The sequence below is a fragment of the Trachypithecus francoisi genome, unplaced genomic scaffold, assembly GCF_009764315.1.
Source record: "Trachypithecus francoisi isolate TF-2019V2 unplaced genomic scaffold, Tfra_2.0 Lachesis_group4, whole genome shotgun sequence".
In the NCBI taxonomy this organism is placed as follows: domain Eukaryota; kingdom Metazoa; phylum Chordata; class Mammalia; order Primates; family Cercopithecidae; genus Trachypithecus; species Trachypithecus francoisi.
In genome coordinates this window covers 1,947,737-1,967,382 of record NW_022681469.1, presented here as the reverse complement: position 1 = coordinate 1,967,382, position 19,646 = coordinate 1,947,737, and the positions used below count along the sequence as shown (strand labels likewise).

Sequence of the window (19,646 nt, the reverse complement as noted above, 5' to 3'; positions counted from 1 at the left end):
TGTTGGTCCCAGCTGAACTTTTTTGTTTTGTTTTTGAGACAGGGTCTCACTCTGTCACCCAGGATGGAGTAGAGTGGTGTGATCTCAGTTCACTGCAGCCTTGACCTTCCAGACTCAAGCTATCCTCCCACTTCAACCTCCCTAGTTGCTGAGACTACAGTCACGTGCCATCATGCCCAACCAATTTTTCTTTTCTTTTCTTTTTATTCTGAGACAGAGTCTCACTCTGTTGCCCAGACTGGAGTACAGTAGTGCAATCTTGGCTTACTTCAACCTCTGCCTCCTGGGTTCAAGCAATTTTCCTACCTCAGCCTCCCAAGTAGCTGAGATACAGGCACCTGCCACCATGCCTGGCTAATGTTTGTATTTTTAGTAGACACAGGTTTCACCATGTTGGCCAGGCTAGTCTCACTTCATGTGATCCACCCACCTCGGCCTCCCAAAGTGCTGGGATTACAGGTGTGAGCCGCCACGCCGGCCTCCAGCATTTGTTTTTTTCCTGAAGCTGTCCCTCCTCTCATTCTTCTCTCTCACGTAAGCCCCATGCTGTTGTTCCCCAAGATACGCTTTTTCTTCCTTTTAAAACTTATTTATTCTTTAAAATGGATGACTACTAGAGAGTACTATTAGTTTATTATTAGAGGGAACCCACTTAGTCATAGTGTTTGCATTGCTTTCTCTACTGGAATTTTTTATATATCTATATATATTTTAGTAGAGATGGGGTTTCACCATGTTGCCCAGGATGATCTTGAATTCCTGAGCTCAGGCAACCCGCCTGCCTTGGCCTCCCAAAGTACAAGGATTACAGGCATGAGCCACCGCACCTGGCTTCTCTATTAGAAATCTATAGAGATACTCGTTTTGTTTTGAGATGGAGTTTTGCTCTTGTTGCCCAGGCTGGAGTGCAATGGTGTGATCTTGTCTCACTGCAACCTCTACCTCCCAGGTTCATGCAGTTCTCCTGCTTCGGCCTCCCGAATGGATGGGATTACAGGTGCCTACCACCACACCCAGCTAATTTTTGTAGTTTTAGTGGAGACGGGGTTTCACTATATTGGCAGGCTGGTCTTGAACTCCTGACCTCAAGTGATCCACCCTCCTTGGCCTCCCAAAGTGCTGGGATTACAGGGGTGAGCCACCGTGCTTGGCCTAGAGATACTCTTTTTTTTTTTTTTTTTTTGAGATGGAGTCTTGCTTTGTCACTCAGCTGGAGTGCAGTGGTGCAATCTCGGCTCCCTGCACCCTCTGCTTCCCAGGTCCAAGCAATTCTCCTGCCTCAGCCTCCTGAGCAGCTGGGATTACAGGTGTGCACCACTGTGCCCAGCTAAGTTTTTTATTTTTAGTAGAGACGGGGTTTTACCATGTTGGTCTGGCTGGTTTCAAACTCCTGACCTCAGGTGATCCACCCGCCTCACCCTCCCAAAGTGCTGGGATTACAGGCGTGAGCCACTGCGCCTGGCCGAGATACTCTTAATATTCCAATTTGACATACGGGACAAATGAGGCTTGGAGAGATTAGGGAATTTTCCTAAACGTCTTCAAGCTGGAGATAAGAAAATTATGCCTAAATTTTTGTTTTTTGAGATGGAGTCTCACTCTTGTCGCCTAGGCTGGAGTGCAATGGCGCAATCTCGGCTCACTGCAATCTCCACCTCCCGGGTTCAAGTGATTCTCCTGCTTCAGCTTCCCCAGTCACTCGGATTACAGGCACCTGCCACCAAGCTCAGCTAATTTTTGTAATTTTAGTAGAGATGGGGTTTCACCATGTTGGCCAGGCTAGTCTCGAACTCCTGACCTCAGGTGATCTGACCACCTCAGGCTCCCAAAGTGCTGGGATTACAGGTGTGAGCCACTGCGCCCAGCTAAGTTTTCTTTTTAATTTCTTTTTTTCTTTAAAAATTTCTTTTGACTGCTCCTTATAAAGCAGGGCTAACCCATAGGCAGCACATCCAGAGTAGTCATGCTTAAAAATTTAAAGAGGCAGCAACCACCGCTATCCTCAGTGAACTAATTTCCTACAGTTGAGGTCTCAAGCACAACCACATATGATTCTAACTAGGTTCTCTCAAGTACCAGGCAGGGCTTAACCCTGAGTTTCGTTGTAATGTGTCCATCGTTTTGTATAGATGTCTAGATTTGATGTCCTTGCATTATGAAAACATGAGAACAACATATAGTAACAGAAACACATGAAGCATGGTGATTTGGAGGAGTCTCGCGGCTGGAGGAGAGTGGACAAACCGTACTGACGTGAAGTGAACAAGCACTCATTAGAGAAGTGCCCAGCCAGCAGAAGCAAACGGAAAACAAATGAAGCAATCGCTGTGAACATTGGAAACCATTATGTATGTCCCCAATGAAGGGTTACCAAATGGAAGTTCCTGGAACGCCTTCTCTAGGAAGAATCCCATACAGGGTCCTGTGTGGCAATGGTGGGTCAATGGAAGCAGAGATGCCAATGAATGTTTTTACTGGTCATTGAATTTCTCTTAACCTGTTTGTTAACATTCATTCAAAGAAAACGAGGTCAAGGCCAGGTGCGGTGGCTCATGCCTGTAATCCCAACACTTTGGGAGGCCAAGACGGGCAGATCACGAGGTCAGGAGATTGAGACCATCCTGGCTAACACGGTGAAACCCCGTCTCTACTAAAAAAAATTCAAAAAAATTAGCCGGGCATGGTGGCGGTCACCTGTAGTCCCAGCTACTAGGGAGGCTGAGGCAGGAGAAAAACATACAAACAAAACAAAATGAGGTCAATTTGTCCTGTGGCGTACACTGCAGATCCCCTACCCACAATCTGGAACTTCAGCTATTCAATGTTCAGCTGATTGTCACATGGGGTGGGGTGTGGTTGGCTTGGGGAGAGACAGTCTTTCAGTTTGATTTTAAGATTTTCTTGCTGGGTACAGTGGCTCTCGCCTGTGATCCCAACATTTTGGGAGGCTGAGGTGGGTGGATTGATTGAGCCCAGGAGTTCAACACCAGTTTAGGCAACAAAGTGAGACCATGTCTCTACAAAAAACATAAAAAATTTAGCCAGGCTTATCCAGCTACTCGGGAGGCTGAGGTGGGAGGATTGCTTGGGCCTGGGAGGTCAAGGCTACAGTGAGCTGTGGTCCTGCAACTGAGACTCTGTCTCAAAAATAAAATAAAATAAAATAAAAAAGCAATTGGGATTAATAAGAACCTACAAATAATTTTTGGCGTCAAACTCGTTCTTTTGTTTCTAGATCTTGGTATGTAGTTTCTTTTCACAGCTATTCTAAAGTAATGCTGAATGATATATGCAACTGCATCCCAGCCTGGGCAGAGTGAGACCTTGTCTCAAAAAAAAGGAAAGATTTTCTTTTTTTTTGAGATGGAGTCTCGCTCTGTCGTCCAGGCTGGAGTGCAGTGGCACGATCTCGGCTCACTACAAGTTCCACCTTCCGGGTTCATGCCATTCTCCTGCCTCAGCCTCCCGAGGAGGTGGGACTACAGGTGCCCGCCACCACGCCTGGCTAATTTTTTGTATTTTTAGTAGAGATGAGGTTTCACCGTGTTAGCCAGGACGGTCTCAATCTCCTGACCTTGTGATCCGCCCACCTCGGCCTCCCAAAGTGCTGGGATTACAGGCATGAGTCACTGTGCTAGGCAAAAAGATTTTCTTCTGTCTCCTTCCTTCGGGGTTGGGGAACCAGATGATGGCTTTTCTTTTGAGACACAGTCTTGCTCTGTTGCCCAGGCTGGAGGACAGTGGTGCGATCTCAGCTCATTGCAACCTCTGCCTCTCGGATTCAAGTGATTCTCCTGCCTCAGCCTCCCAAGTAGTTGGGATTGCCACCACACCCAGGTAAGTTTTGTTTGTTTGATTTTTTTGAGACGGAGTCTCGCTCTGTCACCCAGGCTGGAGTACAGTGGCAGAGGGGCGCGATCTCGGCTCATTGCAACCTCTGCCTCCCGGGTTCAAGCAATTCCCCTGCCTCAGCCTCCCGAGTAGCTGGGATTACAGGCGCCTGCCACTTTTGTATTTTTAGTAGAAATGGGGTTTTACCATATTAGCCAGGATGGTCTTGATCTACTGACCTCGTGATCAGCCCGCCTCAGCCTCCCAAAGTGCTGGGATTACAGGTATGAGCCACTGTGCCCGGCTCCAGCTAAGTTTTGTATTTTGAGTAAAGATGAGATTTTGCCGTGTTAGCTGGGCTGGTCTCGAAATCCCAACCCCAGGTGATCCACCTGCCTCAGCCTCCCAAAGTGCTGGGTTTACAGGTGTGTGCCACTATGCCCAGCTAATTTCTGTATTTTTAATAGAGGGAAGGTTTCACCACGTTGGCCAGGCTAAAGGAGTGATGCCTGTTCTGAAGCGAGCACAGTGACGATGGTGACAAGCCTTGCCACGCCTGGGGTCACTCATTGCTTCAGAGGCTCTGTAAGGCACCTGCTAGAACCATGGGATTCATTATTTAAAGCTTATTTATTGGCTGGGTGCAGTGGCTCTGGAGGCTGAGGCAGAGGAGTCGCTTTAACCTGGGAGTCAGAGGTTGCATTGAGGTGAGATCATGCCACTGCACTCCAGCCTGGACGATAGAGTGAGACTCTGTCTCAAAAATAAAATAAAATAAAATAAAAAAGCAATTGGGATTAATAAGAACCTACAAATAATTTTTGGCGTCAAACTCGTTCTTTTGTTTCTAGATCTTGGTATGTAGTTTCTTTTCACAGCTATTCTAAAGTAATGCTGAATGATATATGGAGAATACAGAAGACTTCACAGAACTAGCTCGACATTAAATGGTGACTTGATCTGTGAATGTCACCCATCATCAGTATTATTTTTCTCTCTAATGGTGTGCAAGTCTGCTGAGCACACAGAGTCTCCTGTGGATTCCTCTGGGACCCAGACCCTGTGCTTACTTATTATCAGGAGCTCACACGTTTCCTGGAAGGTGGAATGGGGAGCTTATTGCCACAGAGAGTTTACATGGAAGTGGTGTCGTGGATATGTGGGAGCTGGACTTGCCCACATTAGCTGAATTTGTTGAAGTGGTGTTTTGTATCTAATTCCCCTGCTCAAGTGAGACATGCCCATCTGTGAAGAAATCAGAGGATGCAAGGCTGAGAAGCAAACTCATGGCTTCTCTGCAGAAGCCTGACTTATCCTTGATCCAGTATCCTGAGGCAGCGTGAGGCTGCTCATCGACTGCCAATGAAAGCCCGCCTGACCCACTTTCAAGGCCATGCAGACACAACTGTCCTTCTTGCCACAGTCGGGACCTGTCACCACCAGTGGCCAAACTTCGGGGAGTGCTGACCAGTGCTGACCAGCCTGACCAACATGGTTAAACCCTGTCTCTATTGAAAATACAAAAATCGGCCGGGCGCGGTGGCTCAAGCCTGTAATCCCAGCACTTTGGGAGGCCGAGGCGGGCGGATCACGAGGTCAGGAGATCGAGACCATCCTGGCTAACACTGTGAAACCCCGTCTCTACTAAAAAATACAAAAAACTAGCCGGGCGAGGTGGCGGTGCCTGTAGTCCCAGCTACTCGGAGGCTGAGGCAGGAGAATGGCGTGAACCCGGGAGGCAGAGCTTGCAGTGAGCTGAGATCTGGCCACTGCACTCCAGACTGGGCGACAGAGCGAGACTCCGTCTCAAAAAAAAAAAAGAAAATACAAAAATCAGCCAGGCGTGGTGGTACATGCTTGTAATCCCAGCTATTTGGGAGGCTGAGGTGGCGGTATTGCGTACACCCGCTTCAACCCCGGAGGTGGAGATGCAGCGCCAAGTGCTTCTGTTTCACCCTTTCTACTCCACATTTCCTCTTGGTCTATTTATTCTGTATGTGAATACATTCCCACGGCATGAGGTTCAAACAAGAAGTATAAAGGACAGTGTGTGAAAATTCCTGTTCCCAGCCAGGTGTGGTGGCTCATACCTGTAATCCCAGCACTTTGGGAAGCCGAGGTGGGAGGATCACGAGGTCAGGAGTTCGAGACCAGCCTGACCAACATGGTGAAACTAAAGATACTAGAGATATGAAAAAATTAGCCGGGCGTGGTAGCGCACGTGCCTGTAGTCCCAGCTACTCAAGAGGCTGAGGAAGGAGAATCAGAATCACTTGAACCCAGGAGGCAGAGGATGCAGTGAGCCGAGATTGCGCCACTGCACTCCAGCCTGTGTGACAGGGTGAGACTGTCTCAGAAAAAAAAAAAAAAAGAAAAGAAAATTCCTCTTTCCTTCTCTGCTTCTCAGGACTAACCCCTAACAGTTTTCTGCTTTTACGCCCATCCCCCACCTCTGCAACTTAAAAAAAGTTTTGTTTGTTTCTTATTGTTTGTTCTTTTTTTTGAGACAGAGTCTCGCTCTGTCGCCCAGGCTGGAGTGCAGCGGCGTCATCTCTGTTCACTGCAACTTCCACCCGCCAGGTTCAAGCAATTCTCCTGCCTCAGCCTCCCGAGTAGCTGGGATTACAGGCGTGCACTACCACGCCTGGCTAATTTTTGTATTTTTAGTAGAGACAGGGTTTTGCCACATTGACCAGGCTGGTCTCGAACTCCTGACCTCAATTGATCCACCCACCTCAGCCTCCCAAAGTGCTGGGATTACAGGCGTGAGCCACCGCACCCTGCCTAAAAACAGTTTTTTTTTTTTTTTTAGACAGAGTCTCACACTGTCGCCCGGGCTGGAGTGGAGTGCAATGGCACAATCTCGGCTCACTGCAACCTTCGCCTCCCGGGTTCACAAGATTCTCCTGCTTCAGCCTCCCGAGTAGTTGGGATTACAGGTGCACACCAGCACACCCAGCTAATTTTTTGTATTTTTAGTAGAGATGAGGTTTCACTATGTTGCCCAGACTGGGCTCAAACTCCTGACCTTGTGATCTGCCCGCTTAGGCCTCCCAAAGTGCTGGTGTGAGCCACCGAACCTGCCAAAACAATTTTTGGCCAAAACAATTTTAAAGCCAAAGAAAAGTTAAAAGAATAGAACAGGCCGAGTGTGGTAGCTCATGCCTATAATCCCAGCACTTTGGGAGGCTGAGGCAGGTGGATCACTTGAGGTCAGGAGTTTGAGAACAGCCTGACCAACATGGTTAAACCCTACCTCTACTGAAAATACAAACATTAGCCAGGTGTGGTGGTGCAAGCTTGTAATCCCAGCTATTTGGGAGGCTGAGGTGGCGGTATTGCTTATACTCGCTTGAACCCCAGATGCAGAGATAACAGTGAGCTAAGATTATGCCACTTCCAGCCTGGACGATAGAGCAAGACTTCATCTCTAAAAAAAATATATATGTATGTTTATGTCTGTTAAACACATATATATTTTGATATTTTTATTAAACATATATTTTAAAAACATATTAAACATATTCATTTTGATATTTTTTATTAAGCATATATATGTTTAACAGGCAATATATTCATATAGTTTAAAACATATTCAGTGAATATCATTTTACCCTCGGCCCCCTCTTCTCTGTATTTTCTGCTCCACTCCCCAATGTCTTAAGTGTAATTGCAGAGTTTCTTATACAAATGCATGTTCTTTTTCTTTCTCTCTTTACTACACACACTGTTCTAATGTTTTAAACCTTGCCTTTTTTTCTTACTTAGCAATATATCTTGATGATGATAACATAAAGTGATTTCTAAGAATATATGTGAATAATTCTGTAATACAGTGAAAGTTCCTTACTTCTGGCCTCAAGTCATCCTCCCATCTCAGTTTTCCAAAGTGCTGTGATTATAGGCATGAGAAAGTTCCTGTTTAGTGTGTTTGAATCATCAGGAATTAAGCTAATATTTCTCTTTTTGAAGCTAACATTTCTAAAATGAGCAGTGGGTAATTTATGTTGATGGCAGGAAATGTAACAAGTAAAAGCACTTACATATAGGATTCTTAAAAGGTAATCACATCTTAGATATTCTTTGACAGTTGTTTTTTTTTTTGAGATGGAGTCTCGCTCTGTCGCCCAGGCTGGAGTGCAGTGGCACCATCTTGGCTCACTGCAAGCTCTGCCTTCTGGGTTCACGCCATTCTCTAGCCTCATCCTCCTGAGTCGCTGGGACTACAAGCACCTGCCACCACGCCCGGCTAATTTTTTGTATTTTTGATGGGGTTTCACCATGTTAGCCAGGATGGTCTCGATCTCCTGACCTCGTGATCTGCCCATCTCGGCCTCCCAAAGTGCTGGGATTACAGGCGTGAGCCACGGCGCCCGGCCGACAGTTTTGATTTACATACTTTCCTCTGAGAGTTTGAGCACAAGGATTTCATTAAGAGAAACATTAAATAAATATGTGTGTGAAATACCACAGTTCTCATACACTGCCCTGTTTATTTCTGATACCAGTACAGCAGCTATCCATAGCTATCCTTCTTCCTATTTTACAGAGAGGGAAACCAAGGCTTGTTGATGTGGGTAAAGTCAGCGTGTCATCAGCCCTAAAGTTTTTTTTTTTTTTTTTTTTTGAGACGGAGTCTTGCTCTGTCGCCGGGGCTGGAGTGCAGTGGCCGGATCTCAGCTCGCTGCAAGCTCCGCCTCCCGGGTTCACGCCATTCTCCTGCCTCAGCCTCCCGAGTAGCTGGGACTACAGACGCCCGCCACCTCGCCCGGCTAGTTTTTTGTATTTTTTAGTAGAGACGGGGTTTCACAGTGTTCGCCAGGATGGTCTCGATCTCCTGACCTCGTGATCCGCCCGTCTCGGCCTCCCAAAGTGCTGGGATTACAAGCTTGAGCCACCGCGCCCGGCCTAAGCCCTAAAGTTTTATTGGGCATCAGGGGATGGGGGCACCACAGGGAACCATGCCTCAGGTCCCTGTGGTCACTCCTCAGCCTCCAGTCTGGCCCCAGTCAGCACTGGGCCCTCTTCCCTCCGCCCAGGAGCACAGATGCCCTGCAGCCTCTGCAGCCTCCGCGCTTGCTGGCCCATGAAGCTTCTCAGTCCACTTTTGGCCTTGAACATTTCAGCTGCCCTCAACCCCCGGGGCTCCCTGAAAGCCATTACCCCTAATCCATCCACATTCTCCATGCTCCTCCTTTCTTTCTTTTATTTTTTGAGACGGAGTTTCACAATTGTTGCCCAGGCTGGAGTGCAATGGTGCAATCTCATCTCACCACGACCTCTGCCTCCTAGGTTCAAGTGATCCTCCTGCCTTGGCCTCTCAAATAGCTGGGATTGCAGGTATGCGCCACCACACCCGGCTACTTTTTATATTTTTAGTAGAGACCAGGTTTTACCATGTTGACCAGGCTGGTCTTGAACTCCTGACCTCAGGCGATCCGCCCACCTCGGCCTCCCAAAGTGCTGGGATTACAGGTGTGAGCCGCCGCGCTCAGTCTCCAAAGACTTTTCACTCCTATTTAAATCTTTCCTGGGATAAATCCTTGTCATTGAAAGATCTTGTTTCAAAAGAGTTAACTAAATATTACCATTTAATCTCCAAGGTGTTTATGCCTGTCCTCCCTAACTGCTATGTGACGTCCATCAGGATGGGGACCTTGTTTTGTACTGGTTCCTTTTTTTCATGATAAAATTTATTGCATTGACATGCTTCTTAAAAATTATGTATGTATTTATTTACAAACAGAGTCTTCCTCTGGCATCCAGGCTGCAGTGCCATGACACGATCACTGTTCATTGCAGCCTCAACCTCCTGGTCTCAAGTGCTCAAGTGATCTTCCCACCTCAGCCTCTTGAGTAGCTGGGACTATAGGTGTGTGCCACCATGCACAGAAAAATTTTTTTTTCCTGAGACAGAGTCTTGCTCTGTCACCCAGGCTAGAGTGCAGAGGCACGATCTCCGCTCACTGCAACCTCTGCCTCCCAGGTTCAAGTGATTCTCCTGCCTCACTCAGCCTCCTGCGTAGCTGGGTCTATAGGCATGTGCCAACATGCTGGGCTAATTTTTTGTATTTTTAGTAGAGATGGGGTTTCACTATGTTGGCCAGGGTCGTCTCAAACTCCTGACCTTGTAATCTGCCTGCCTCAGCCTCCCAAAGAGCTGGGTTATAGGCGTGAGCCACTGTACCTGGTCATAATTTTCTATGTATTTATTTTTGAGACAGGGTCTCACTGTATTGCCTAAATTGGAGAACAGTGGCGCTCTACTGAAGCCTGGACCTCCCTGGGCTGAGGTGATCCTCCTACTCAGCCTCCTGAGTAGCTGGGACTATAGGCATGTGCTACCACACTTGGCTAATCTTGCTATGTTTTGTACAGACGGGGTTTCACTCAGTTGCCCAGGCTGCTCTCGAACTCTTGAGCTCAAGCAATCTTCTTGCCTCGGCCTCCCCAAGTGCCAGAAAAAAAGAATTTTTTTTTTTTTTTTTTTGGTAGAAATGGGGTCTTGTGGTGTTACCTAGGCTGGTCTGGAATTCCTAGTTCAAGCAATCCTCCTGCCTCAGCCTCCTAAAGTGCTGGGATTACAGGTGTGCACCACTGTGACCAGCCTGACACACGTTTTAATAAGCATATATATATATGTGTGTATATATATACACACACACACATATATTTCTTTTTCAAAGGGGGAAATAAAAGCTATTTGTGGTGAGCCTGCCACTTACAATGTAAAATTCATGTCTGTGCTGTCTCCATTTCAAGATTAGCTCACAATCACCATAGGGACTTCCTGAAATGTAAAACGTCCCATAATAGTACTGTCTGTCCACACCGAGATGGAAATAAACCTCCATTAACCTGCAAGCAGATAGCTTACAAGTGATAGTGCCAAACTGTGCACATATCTGAAATTCCAGTCTTCGCTGAGATTATTTTAGGTTTTATTATGAGATGCCCATACTAACACAAAATATTATTTCTTCCTTTTGAACAGTCATTTATATAGACAGTAAAAAAAAGAGAACAGAGGCTGGGCTTGGTGGCTCATGCCTGTAATCCCAGCACTTTGGGAGGCTGAGGTGGGTCAATCACCTAAGGTCATGAGTTTGAGACCAGCCTGGCCAACATTGTGAAAACCCATCTCTACTAAAAATACAAAAAATTAGTCAAGCATGGTTGCTCATGCCTCTAATCCCAGCTACTCAAGAGGCTGAGACAAGAGAATCACTTAAACCTGGGAGGTGGAAGTTGTAGTGACCCGAGATTGTGCCACTGCACTCCAGCCTGGATGACAGAGCAAAACTCAGTCTCAAAAAAGAATAGAGAATCGAGTCAGATTTTCCTTTGCTAACTGATCATCTGCTAGAAATGACATGCAGTAATACAATTAAAATTTAAGAAACACAAAAAATGAGCCTAGCACAGCGGTTCACCTTGGTAATCCCAGCACTTTGGGAGGCTGAGGCAGGAGGACTGCTTCAGCCCAGGAGGTCAAGGCTGCAGTGAGCCATGATTGAACCACTGCACTCCAGCCTGGGTGACAGAGCAAGACCCTGTCTCAAAAAAAAAAAAAAAAAAAAAAAAAAAAAAAAAAAAGGCAGTATTTCATTTTGAAATATAACAATTAGAGCCATTAACCAAGTGTTCCAGTTGTCTAAAATTAGGCAGGTGTGGAGGGAAATTTTTCCCTGTACTCTCTGAAGGTTTCATAACTGAGTCTCTGAACTAAGCTGACAGTAGACAGAATCGTAAAAGTATATAAATTTTTTTTTTTTTTTTTTTTTTTTTTTGAGGCGGAGTCTCGCTCTGTTGCCCGGACTGCAGTGCAGTGGCCGGATCTCAGCTCACTGCAAGCTCTGCCTCCCGGGTTTACGCCATTCTCCTGCCTCAGCCTCCCGAGTAGCTGGGACTACAGGCGCCCGCCACCTCGCCCGGCTAGTTTTTTTTGTATTTTTAGTAAAGACGGAGTTTCACCGTGTTAGCCAGGATGGTCTCGATCTCCTGACCTCGTGATCCACCCGTCTCGGCCTCCCAAAGTGCTGGGATTACAGGCTTGAGCCACCGCGCCCGGCCAAAAGTATATAAATTTATAACATGTACTAGGGCATCCCAGAATCCAGTGATATCTGGAAGCTTATATAGCCCCTTCATAGAAGAGAGGGGAGGCAGATGCAGGCAGCTCAGGGGAAATAAAATGATTTTTGCTTTCAGAAGAATAGGTGGTGGCCTGTGGCAAAATCTGTCTGGGTGTGGAGCTGACTTCCCTTGGCGCTCTTCTCTGGTGATACTGGCTCATTCTTCCCTGTTGATGAGACTTCCAGGAAGGGGGGTCAAGACAATTGAGTTCCTTTGGGATGATCTGTCTTTACGTACATAACGGAGGATTCAGAGAACGCCCCTCCCTGCATTGGCAGGTCCCCATGTGCCCTCAGTTTGAGGGCATACTAATGTGGTAATTAGTGAACTAGTTAGTAATTGGTATCTCAACACAGCATAATTCGGGGTGGCATTTCTGCAACTCTTTCATTACTAACCAGCTATTATAAACCAAAAGTGATTCAAGTGTTGAAAGTGTCTTTTGAATATCTCCCAGGCTTAAACGATCACGAATCATCAGCATTGTTAGTTCAGAAGGTGGCTGAGCAGGCCACTGGAATTCAGCGTCTGAATTCAGGATCTGAAGTTCAGGAAAGGTGTGACAAAAAGGAATTTTTCTGTTTTTTTTTTTTTTTTTTTGAGAGAGTTTTCGCTCTTGTTGCCCAGGCTGGAGTGCAATGGCATGATCTCGGCTCACTGCAACCGCCTCCTCCTGGGTTCAAGCCATTCTTCTGCCTCAGCCTCGGAGTAGACGGGATTACAGGTATGCGCCACCACAACTGGCTACTTTTTTTTTTTTGCATTTTTTTTTTTTTTTTTTTTTTTTGAGACGGAGTCTCGCTCTGTCGCCCGGGCTGGAGTGCAGTGGCCGGATCTCAGCTCACTGCAAGCTCCGCCTCCCAGGTTTACGCCATTCTCCTGCCTCAGCCTCCGGAGTAGCTGGGACTACAGGCGCCCGCCACCTCGCCCGGCTAGTTTTTTCTATTTTTTGGAGAGACGGGGTTTCACCGTGTTAGCCAGGATGGTCTCGATCTCCTGACCTCGTGATCCGCCCGTCTCGGCCTCCCAAAGTGCTGGGATTACAGGCTTGAGCCACCGCGCCCGGCCTTTTTTTGCATTTTTAGTGGAGACGAGGTTTCTCCTTGTGTCAGGCTGGTCTTGAACTCCCAAGCTCAGGTGACCCACCTGCCTTGGCCTCCCAAAGTGTTGGGATTACAGGCGTGAGCCACCTTGGCATTTTTATTTCTTAAAGGAAAGGATAAAGTGGGCTAGGACTAAGATAACACAGTAGCAAACATCTGGCTGAGTGCTGGAGAGGAAGACAGTGGGAGATCCAGGCCAGGCTCCATGCACGGAACTGCTTGTTGGCCTCTTTAGGCTTTGGATCTGCGGGGCCTTTCCTTACTGGGAATGAAAGTCTATCTGAGTGCGCGGGGTCTGATGTTCCCCGCTCCCGCTGGTCACCATCTGCACGCGTGTGGTATTAATCTCCAGGGTTAGAACCAGAACCCCTGAGGACGCGGGAAAGGCTCGCGAGTCTCAGGTCCAGCGATCAAAATGCGCCCCGTTTTCAGGATACTGCCACAATTTAATCGAAAAAGCTTCATCGGTATTTTTGGCTACAGTTTGCTTCCGTTTCCTTCCATCATTATTCCCTGGCGAAGTCTCCACGCACTCCCGTTCGCCGGGTAACTTAGGGTATTTGGCCTTCCCTAAATTGATGAGCGGGGGCCGGTGCCTTCGCTTGCCTTCCCTGGCCGCCGCTTGATTTCTTTTTCCTCCCCTTCGAGGACTTCTCCGGCCGCGCCCCAACTTTCGTCCCGCTGTGGGGAGATGCCACCCAGCTCCACGGGAGGGCCGCGGGGCGAGAGGCGGCGGACGCGCTCCGGGGGCCGCCGGCGGAAGAAGATGAAGGCCGCGACGACATCGCGGTCTCCAGAATGGGCTCCTTCTCGCCCAGAACAATCAGTGCCGTTTGGAATCTTCTTGGCCTTCTCTGCGCAGTCCGCGAGTCTGGGCTCCCGGGTACCGTGGACACGGCCCCGAGCTCCGCCCCCTCGCCCTTCGCTTCCCCTCCCCTTCGCCCACAGTCTCCCGGCCTCTTCGGGGCGGCGGAAGAGCCGAGAACCTTCGCGAAGGCGGGGCGGGCGCCTCCGAGGCTAGGCCTGCGTTATGGGCAGTGGAAACTGCACATGCGCGGCGTCAGGGCCGGGCGGAAGTTAACGTCGCTGTGCCGCCGCCGCGTGACGCATTTCCTGTTTGTTGTCGGAGAAAGGAGAGAAAGGAAAGCGCGAGGAGACGCCGCCACCACCAGCGCAGCAGTGCAGGAGCTGTGAGGAGATTCGGGCAGTCACCCCGCCTCTCCTGCGTCCCGCCACCTGCCTCCTCCGTCCTCGGTGAGGGTCTATTTCGAGAGCCGGGGAGGTCGCCTAGGGCCCTGCGCGCACCGGGCAGACGGCGGACCTAACCCGGCTCCTGGCAACAGCGTGAGGGGTGATCGGGGTCGCCGGTCGGGGCAGTACTGGAAGGGGCGGGGGCCGTGGCCGGGGTTGCGGGGCGAAGGGTGGGCGGCGTCCTCTGGGTCTGGGGCCGAGGCCGGGGCCCGGGCTGGGGGCTGGGGCCGCCCGGCCGCGTCCTCCCCGCCCGGCGTCCTTGCCGGAACGCGGCCCGGCCTCCGCGGCGGCGGTTGGGGGTGGGGCCCGGCCTGGGAGCGGCCGGCTGGGGCTCTTCGGGGCCGGCAGCGTGGGAGGCGTGGAGCGCCTTCTTTTTCTAAGGCTCCTGCACTCGAGTCTGAAACCAGAAACGCGAGTGGCTTGCGGAGCAGGAATGGCGCGGCCGTGCCGCCAAGTTCGGAGGGAGAAGAAGCAGGTGGTGGACGGCAGAGCCCTGTTTCTAGAACTCCGGACGGATTGTTGAGAAGTTTGTGGAAGAGAAGGCTGCGTTTCTTATTCAGAACGTCTGTCTGCTTTGCTTTGCGTTAAAGAATCTGCACCGTAGTTGATGCAACTGAAGTTTATGTAACAAGTTTATATTAACTCCTATCCAACTGAGGAAGGTCAGTGACACACGAAGTGTAAACTGCAAACCGTATATTGGCTCGAGAAAGGTTTTGGCGCTAGCGCAGTTTTTAAAAAGGATGGGTTTCCTAGTCAGACGTAAACTTCTGTACTAATTTTCTCACGTAAACGAGGCAGGAAGTAGCCCGAGTAGAACGATCGTGCCAGCACCGAAGGGAGGCCGCCTGCGAGCCCGGGGGCTTCAGCCTGTTTGGGAAGAGTAGGCTGAGCGGAGCTCTTTGTAATTTTTAAGGTTTTATTAATATGAGTTGCGAATTTAGTAAGGATTTGTGGCTACAAGTTAAGCCAAGTTACTGATTTAGTAGAAAAGTTAAAGACTAAAGACCGAAGAAAGGAAAGTCAACAGACTTTATTAAAGCTTGGTTGCTGCTGCTTCGTGTTTAACCACACTTTCCCAAATAATGTTGCATATCAGAACGATTCATGGTTTCTGAAAGGAATTATATGTATCCACCTTACTCCGTCTGTCCACCCGTCCCGTTTTCTTTTTGGGTTTACTCCAAACTTTTTTTTTTTTTTTTTTTTTTTTTTGAGACGGAGTCTCGCTCTGCCGCCCAGGCTGGAGTGCAGTGGCCGGTCTCAGCTCACTGCAAGCTCCGCCTCCCGGTTCACGCCATTCTCGTGCCTCAGCCTCCCGAGTAGCTGGGACTACAGGCGCCCGCCTCGTCGCCCGGCTAGTTTTTTGTATTTTTAGTAGAGACGGGGTTTCACCGTATTAGCCAGGATGGTCTCGATCTCCTGACCTCGTGATCCGCCCGTCTCGGCCTCCCAAAGTGCTGGGATTACAGGTTTGAGCCACCGCGCCCGGCCTTTTTTTTTTTTTTTTTTTGAGACGGAGTCTGTTCTGTTGCCCAGGCCAGGGTGCAGTGGCGCGATCTCCACTCAGTGCAACCTCCAGCTCCCAGGTTTAAGCGATTCTCCTGCTTCAGCCTCCTGAGTAGCTGGGATTACGGCTGCTCGCCACCACGCCCGACTAATTTTTGTATTTTTAGTAGAGATGGGGTTTCACCGTGTTGGCCAGGCTGGTCTCGAACTTCTGACCTAAAGTGATCCGCCTGCCCCCGCGTCCCAAAGTGCTGGGATTACAGGCGTGAGCTTCCGCGCCCGGCCAACTGCAGACTTGTTTCCACTTCTGAGAGCCTTAAGCTCCTTTGAAGTTGGTTCTTTCACATTTCTTTTTCCCTTCTGTGATAAAGGGATGAATATTTTTTATGCACACTTTAATGAGCTGTGGGTGTTTATGGATTATTCTGAATGTGAAATTTGGGAAGTAAGTTGCCTTAAATTGGTAGATTTGGAGACTTGACAGGAAATGGGAGAACAAAAGAGTTGAGAACCTTTGAAAAATGCCTAACTAGGCTTAGTCTGTACTGTGGAACGTGAGAAAGTTGGGAATTTCAGAGGGCAAAGCTCTTAAAGAATTTGAGATGAGTTCAACACTCTCTTCAAAGCATCAGTGTTTTAAAATTTATTTTTTTCTGGATATGAAAGTGTTAGGTTTGGGAAGTAATTCGTAGGACAGGTTTTCCGAAACACTAGGTGGTGAGTATTGTTGAATATTGTGAAGACTGAAATAAGGATATGGTATTACAGTGTGATACCTGTAACTGAGTGGCATACATTAGCTTTCAGTTTTAAGCGAGTCCGTAATTCCCTTCTATTAACTGATTTGGACAGTTTCAAACGAACAGTGGTACCCATCACCTTCATCAGTTTTCCACCTAGATAACCCAAATCCACGTCTGAGATGGGGGTGGGATGGTCTGTTTGAACTGTTTTTTTTTTTTTTTTTTTGAGACGGAGTGTTGCTCTGTTGCCCAGGCTGTAATGCAGTGGCGCGATCTCTGCAAGTTCACGCCATTCTCATGCCCCAGCCTTCCGAGTAGATGGGACTACAGGCGCCCGCCACTATACCCGGCTGATTTTTTGTAGTTTTTAGTAGAGACGGGGTTTCACCATGTTAGCCGGGATGGTGTTGATCTCCTGACCTCGTGATCCGCCCGCCTCGGCCTCCCGAAGTGCTGGGATTACAGGCGTGAGCCACCGCGGCTGGCCCTTTTTTTTATTTTTTGTTTTTATTTTTTTTTTGAGATGGAGTTTCACTGTTGCCCGTGATGGAGTACAATGGCGCCATCTTGGCTTACTGCAGTTTCGCCTCCCAGGTTCAAGCGATTCTCCTGCCGCAGCCTCCGGAGTAGCTGGGATTACAGGCATGCGCCACCATGCCCAGCTAATTTTTTGTATTTTTATTAGAGATGGGGGTTTCACCATGTTGTTAGCCTGGTCTCAAACTCCTGAACTCAGATGATTCACCTGCCCTGGCCTCCCAAAGCGCTGGATTACAGGCATGAGCCCCCTCGTCCGGCCGTCACTGTTAAGAGTATTTAACAAGAGGGCACTTCAAAACTTGGGCAGGTATTTTTAGTCATCCTGAACATGTCGCTGTGTACTGTCACCGTGGGACCGCACAGACACCTTATTGTCTGTCGTCTGCCGTAAAGGTCAGCTTCTATATTAATGCTTACGGATATGTGTTGAGGAATAAGGTAATCAGCCTTTGTGTTTGTGAGTTGATGATTTGACAGGATTTTTACTTAATTTTTACTTGCATCGAGGTTACACAGTGGATTAACAGGGTTTTTGAGAAACGTTTTTAAAACTTTCTCTTTTTGCAGGTAATGATTCTGTTCAAAATCTGGTTTGGTTAAATTTGTCCAGGACCCCACCTGGTGGTGAGAGGCGGGTAACTGCAGGCTCATTAGCAAGTAAGAATAGAATCAGTGGCAGGATTTAGCAAGTGGTGTAGTTCCAGCATAGAATTTGAAAATATGAAACTCAAAAAAATGAGGTTAATGAGAAGAAAAGCAAAGTTGGTGAAAACAAGAATATGTTAGAAATGATGATGTAGGAATGGAAAAATGACAATGCCTACCTGGAGAAAATGACTTCCTGGACAAGGCAACTAGTAAAAATGTGATGTTTTTTGTATTGATATTAATGAGGTGTTTTGTCAAACAAAATCGTTTATGTTTTTGTATGGACGCAAATCACTGTTGACTTGTTTCATGTTCCTGGAGACATCCTACTTGAGAAGGAAGATTGATTTACTTGAGATGGAGTCCTTGCTCTGTTGCCCAGGCTGGAGTGCAGTGGCATGGGCTTGGCTCACTGCACTCCCAGGTTCAAGCCATTCTCCTGCCTCAGCCTCAAGTAGCTGGGATTACTGGCGCGCGTCACCATGCCTGGCTACTTTTTGATGGTTTTACCATGTTGGCCAGGCTGGTCTCGAACTCCTGACCTCAGGTGATCCCCCCCCCCCCCCCCCCCCCCCCCCTCGGCCTCCTAAAGTGCTGGGGTTACAGGTTGACCCACCACACCTGGCTTTTTTTTTTTTTTTTAAGTGCAGCTGGAATTGCCCTGTGTGCCCAGGCTGGTATCGAACTCCTGGCCTCAAGTGATTCTTCCACCCTGGCCTGCCAAAGTGCTAGAATTACAAGTGTGAGCCAGGTGACTGGCCAGATTTTAGAATTTTTTTTTTTTTTTTTTTTTTGAGATGGAATCTCGCTCTGTTGCCCAGGCTGGATGCAGTGGCGCCATCTCGGCTCACTGCACCCTCTGCTGCACGGGTTCAAGCAATTCTCCTGCCTCAGCCTCCTGAGTAGCAGGGATTACAGGCACCTGCCACCGTGCCTGGCTGATTTTTGTATTTTTAGTAGAGACGGAGTTTCACCATCTTGGCCAGGCCAGTCTTGAACTCCTGACCTTGTGATCCACCCGCCTCAGTCTCCCAAAGTGCTGGGATTACAGGCGTGAGCCACCGCACCAGGCCAGATTTTAGAATTCTTAAGCTCTGTTGCAAAATAACGTGTCTTTGGAAGGGTGATTTAGTTACGCTACATATGATTTTGCCCTCTGATATTTTTCTACCTTTTGCCACCAAAGGCTAAGTGTGTTTTATATTTGTGTTGTGTGTATACATATGTGCGTGCTCTAGTTGGTATGCTTATGAACTGTGTACCAATACTTACCCCTCTCTGCCACCTTGAGATGGCATATACCACTTGGGTGGGCTTTGAATCTGAAGTTATTTGTGCTTACAGGAATGTCCAGGACGCAGAGTGCTCAGAAAATATTGATTGAATTAGATTCTTTCTGGTTTGTCTGTGTCCTGATGACCTTCCTGTGATTACTAATGGAATCCAGAATTCAAGAAAGTTGGAAAAAGTAAGTTTCAGCAGCATTTAAGAGACTGAGTACTTAACCAGTGTTGCTTTTTTTTTTTTTTTTTTTGAGACAGAGCCTTGCTCTGTCACCCAGACTGGAGTGCAGTGGTGCGATCTTGGCTCACTGCAACCTCCGCCTCCTGGGTACCTCAGCCTCCCGAGTAGCTGGTACTACAGGCGCCTGCCACCACGCCCGGCTAATTTTTTGTATTTTTAGTAGAGATGGGGTTTCACCATGTTAGCCAGGATGGTCTCGATCTCCTGACCTCGTGATCTGCCTGCCTCAGCCTCCCAAAGTGCTGGGATTACAGGTGTGAGCCACTGCGCCAGGCCTATTTTGATTTTTTTAATGAAAGGGAATTTAGTTAAGCTTGGAAGTATCTAATAGGTGATGAGTGCCAGTTGAAGGAATGGTCTC

General features: G+C 48.2%; 1 protein-coding gene across 5 annotated transcripts in view; it reads left to right on the top strand.

The window, feature by feature from the left end:
- Window positions 1-14,150: 14,150 nt before the first annotated feature.
- The window catches only part of DNAJB6 (DnaJ heat shock protein family (Hsp40) member B6), an 86,837-nt gene continuing 81,341 nt past the window's right edge, over window positions 14,151-19,646 (top strand). For 4 of the 5 annotated variants that reach the window (XM_033193807.1, XM_033193808.1, XM_033193806.1 and 1 more), the window contains exon 1: window positions 14,151-14,324. The gene's annotated coding sequence lies outside the window, so the exon portion shown is untranslated. Of the gene's footprint in view, window positions 14,325-14,688; window positions 14,984-19,646 lie in introns of those variants that run through there. The other variant, XM_033193805.1, reaches the window with a different exon arrangement.